The sequence below is a fragment of the Dendrobium catenatum genome, unplaced genomic scaffold (assembly GCF_001605985.2).
Source record: "Dendrobium catenatum unplaced genomic scaffold, ASM160598v2 fragScaff_scaffold_665, whole genome shotgun sequence".
In the NCBI taxonomy this organism is placed as follows: Eukaryota; Viridiplantae; Streptophyta; class Magnoliopsida; order Asparagales; family Orchidaceae; genus Dendrobium; species Dendrobium catenatum.
Genome location: NW_021319127.1, coordinates 5,020,544 through 5,025,538, shown reverse-complemented (window position 1 = coordinate 5,025,538; position 4,995 = coordinate 5,020,544). Strand labels below are relative to the sequence as shown.

At 32.5% G+C, this 4,995-nt stretch overlaps 1 pseudogene; it reads left to right on the top strand.

Annotated features, from left to right (window-relative positions):
* The first annotated feature begins 1,235 nt into the window (after nucleotides 1-1,235).
* Nucleotides 1,236-4,995, top strand: part of LOC110112349 — a 5,041-nt pseudogene continuing 1,281 nt past the window's right edge.

Below are 4,995 nucleotides of genomic sequence, written 5' to 3'. Positions count from 1 at the left end.
TGTAGTCTTACTATCACAGTAGAGTAAGAAAGCTATATATTTATAGATTCGATAAAGTAATATATAAAATAAGTTTTGTTGATTTAATAAAAAATGGATTTGTATTGATTGATATTTAAATGATGTTAAATATAGTCACTTACAAACCGGCAATATTAATCTAACTCTAAGTTTGCATTCCAGTAAATCATAAACTAAGCTTACATATCATAAATCTTTCCCAGGAGCAACTGGACCAGGAATTAATAGTGTCATAAACATGAACTCAGAAGACATACAGTTCCAAGGAGGTAAATTATATGGTATAAGAATGACGGGCCACATGCTATAAGAAGTGCTCATATTACCAAAAGGATTGAATCCATCTGAAGCTAATGCAAGGCGTACATTACGAGAATCTTCTGCAAACCAAGGAAAGCTAATATCAAAATCATTCCAAACTTTAGAATCAACTGGATGTCTTAATAAATTTTCATCAACAAAATGATTTTCCTTATGCCACCTCATTTCATAAGTAATTTTTCTTGACATAAATAATCATTGTAATCGAGATGTAATGGGAAAATAGCGAAGAATTTTATGAGGAATTTTCTTTCCTTTTACATCATTAACTTTCCATCTTGATTCCATGCACTCAGGACATTCTTCTTTATCCTCATTATCTTTCCAAAATAAAGCAAAATCAATTTTGCAAGCATGAATCTTTTCACATCCCAATCCGAGGTCTGATAGAATCTTCCTTGATTCATAATATGAAGACGGAAGTGTTTCACCCTTTGACAAGATAGATTTTATGAATTCAAGGAGCATGTTGAATGATTTATTTGTCCAACGATTAAGAACTTTAATGTGTAGTAACTTTACAAGAGCAGACAGCATAGATAAATCTGAACCAGGGTATAAATCACGTTGTGCATCCTTTAGTAGTCTATCAAATATATCTGTTTCATCTTTGATGATAATATTATCACATTCCTCATCTAGTGATTTATTAGGAGAAGAGTTCATAAAAGTTCGCCTATGTATATCCTCTAAGATTTCTTGAATCTCATCAACCCCTTCATTTGAATTATTAAGATCATTCACATCTCTTATGTCTAAATCTGCATCACTGAAAGCTTGAGATGTTTCCCCATGACAAGTCCACTCAATGTATGATGTTTGCATTCCATTAATTAATAAATTATTCTCTACGACACTATAAGTCTGAAAAAAGACATTTGCACAGTATCGACATGGGCAACAAGAGCGTGGAACGAATAAAGCCTATTAGTAAACATACTCTACTTGGTGCAAGTGGAGAAATTAGTGACTTCCAAGAGATCTTGCATTATCTTGATGAACTAATGTAAAGTCCAATGAATCTTCTAACTTAGAGTTTACAAGAAGTATGATAATATTGCATTTCTTTATTCTGGTGCCTGTCTTACGAGAAGCGTGATAATTTTATTTAATTTTATTCTTTCTACAGTATTTATGATCATATGTGGGATGATGGATACTCTCTGGGCCCTAAAGAAGTACATAACTATTTGAATCGAGTAATGTACAACAGGCGCAACAAATTCAACCCTTTGTGGAACTCACTTGTGATTGGTGGAGTTAAAAATGGGCAGAAGTATCTGGGGATGGTCAGAAAAATTTTGCTTTATTCCAACGTTTCCTCTTTTGTTCAAGGAAATCTTCTTGTTTGTCAACTGATATGCCAATTTTATTTCATGCTTTCTAGGTTGGCATGATTGGAACACATTATGAGGATAACCATGTTGCAACTAGTTTTGGAAATCATTTGGCAAGGCCAATTATGCGTGGTGAATGACGAGAGGACTTGACCTTTGAAGAGACTGTAAAAATTCTAGAGAAATGCTTGCTTGTGCTTTTATACCGTGATAGATCAGCTATCAAAAATTTCAGGTATTATTTTAGTTTGGCGTTATTTTTTGGGTATTACTTGGTATCATCATTCTTTGTTATATGCTATTGATTGAGAACAAAAAAAATGGGTGGGGAATGGTTGAAGGAGAAGAGAAACGTTGGAGAATGATGGATAAGAAAGGGAGGGGAATTTTTAGAGAAAAAAGAGGTTACTTTGATTTAATCCAAGCTTAAATTCATCAATCAGGAGAGAGTCCCAATGAAGAGGAGTTAGGAGCCTAGCCTGTAAACTATTAAAACACAACAGGATTTGATATTTTTTAAGAATCCTTAGGTTTACTTTCCTGCTTCATAAGGATGCTATAAAACCTTTAAAAACCACCCAAATTAGTAAATGATGCATTAAAACTCAAGAGATCCAACACGTCCATTGGAAACCTTAATGGAACTCTTCGAGAGTCTCTTTTTGACTTTTTTTACTAGTTAATTCTAGGAAAGGCCGTAAAGCTCTATTGTTCATTATTCTTTAATAAATGGAAAGAATTCTGACTTCAACGGTGATCAAAGAATTATCATAGCAACATTGTTGGTGCCAAGCCATGATGCTCTTCCAAAGAAAATCATAGTATAATTAATTTGGATGGTCTTTGCAATTGATGAGAAAGTGTTGAAAGGGTTTTGTAAGGTCAATATGATCATTAAGGCATTAGTGGCTACTTAGGTGGACAGTTATCTCCAAAAGCACTTGTACAAAGGAGGTTTAAAATTCAAAAGTGGCACAATAAGCAGTGCTGCGATGCGATCATGTACATTAAATCATACATCTATTGCCCAGAGACGGTTGTACCTTGTTATTTGTCCTCACTAAGTCATTCATCGAAATTCTCTATCAATACTCTTCATTGATGCTCTCCATTAATATCTTTGTCCACACTTTGTATCAATATTCCTCGTTGATTCTCTCGGCAAAGCTCATTTGTAAGTTCTATAGAATCACAAGCCTTCGTGAAGTTCAGATTTTGTAATTTCAACAAAATACTAAGGAAAGATGGTACACCATATAAACAGGAAACAATAGGATTTCATTTCTTTTTTCTTTTCCATGATAAAGAGGTGAAAGAAGCAATACAACAAAAAATCAACCCTAACCTCTTAAAGAAAAAATAACAACCAATAATGTTGAACAATGCCATAAAAATAAGAGGAAAGCATAGTTTAAAGAAGATCATATAATTTTTTAAATTAAAACAAGAAGAATGGAATTAGGGATAACCTGTGAAGAAAAACCCGACGGACCCGACGGAGGATTTTTTGCGGTATTGTCCGAAGAACTGTGAGTGAATAAACTCATATCAACGCACGAATGAGAGAGGTCGTGGCCGCCAGCGTCGATTCACGATTGCAGTTGGCGATTGCAGTTTGAGGCCGTCGCTAAAGAGGTAGAAACGAGGATGTTCGCGTGTGGGAGACTGAGATCGCCAGAGTAGCTAGGTTTTGGTATAACGTTACTTAATGTATACTTTTATTTAAATAAGTGATTGATGAAATTTAGATAATTTATTTCATTAATAAATTAATAGATTTATCATCATAAAATTATAAATATTAAATTGAATTCATCATTTTATTTATTAATTTGAATTTCAAAAATATTATTACAATCAAAAAAAATTTCGGGGGCGCTGCCCCCGAAAACCCCAGCACGGGCGCTGTCCCTTGACCCCGTGACCTGACCGGGCAGGTCGAACCCCGTTAGGGGGTGCTACCCCCATGGACCCCTCCAATTTTTTTTTGCGGCTAATATCAAACTTATTATTTAGAGGTCTTACTAATTTTTGGTCACTAAAAAATATATTTAGCGACAATTTTTTTTTTGTCTCTATTTTTTTTGTCGCTATTGACCCATTTTCTTGTAGTTAACCTCTCTCCAAATTCAATAAATCCAGTAGTAAATACAAACAACCCCTTTTATATGAAAATTAGAACCTCATTGCAAATACTATTAGAGTATGTTTGGGATAGCTACAATTTTTTATAAAATCGATTTTGAAATTGCTATGAGGAAAATAACTTAACTGCTATGACTGTGAAATGCATATTTTCACCACAAACATTTTGAAAAATAATAAGAATGTAATAAGAAAGTAGTAACCAAATAAAATTATGATTGCTATCTAAAAAAATAAAATAATGAGAAAGCTATCCTAAACAAATCCTTAATCTAAATTGCCTCTCATAGTTATTGCTCAAGTAGTATATTTTTTTACTACTTTTAAGAGGAAAATTATGGCCCAAGAATGAAAATTTTGATACCTCATAAAATGTTTGTAAAAAATTTATAGGAATTGGAAAATAAGGGAGAGAAAATATTTACAGAATTTATTTAAAGATTTTTAAAGATTAATGGCCAATTTTAATTATTATTTTTAAAAAGGACAATCCATAGCTACATAATGAAAATAGGGGGGCAAATTTTAAGAACGAGATCGCTTAATGTAGATTTTAGGGAAAAGAGTAAAATTAAAAAAAAAAAAAATTAAAAACAAGCATAACTGCTACCCTATTTGGCCCATTCAAAGAATGCGCCAAATGTTTAAGCGTATTCTTTGAATGTGCTGACCAATTTGGCGTGTTGTTCAGTTTTTGGAGAATACTATGTTTGACTTCCCGCGATATGATTTGACATTTATGGAATGCGCCGAATCATTCGGCACATTCTTTGAAAGTGTCAAATGATTCGACACATTCTTTGAATTCCCGCAATGATGACTACTTTTCCTCGTTTTCTGTTTGCACAATTTTCTGTTGGCGAAAATTAACATAAAATGGAGCATTTCAAACGAGTGAAAATCAAATGAAAAGGATGAAATGAACTGTCACAGAGGTACAAATAACGTTCAATCTTTTTTTCTTTCCTTTATCAAGCCTAAGTTACATTTGACATTTAAATAATTCCAATAAAGTAAATATAAGAGCGTTTATATTAATGCAAATACCCTTAAAGTAAGTTATATATACTCATTACTTTCAAATTTTAAATAGTATATTCATCCAATTTTATGAAAATTTAAAATTTGAATATAAATAAATAAAAAATTAAATTATAATACATATATAATA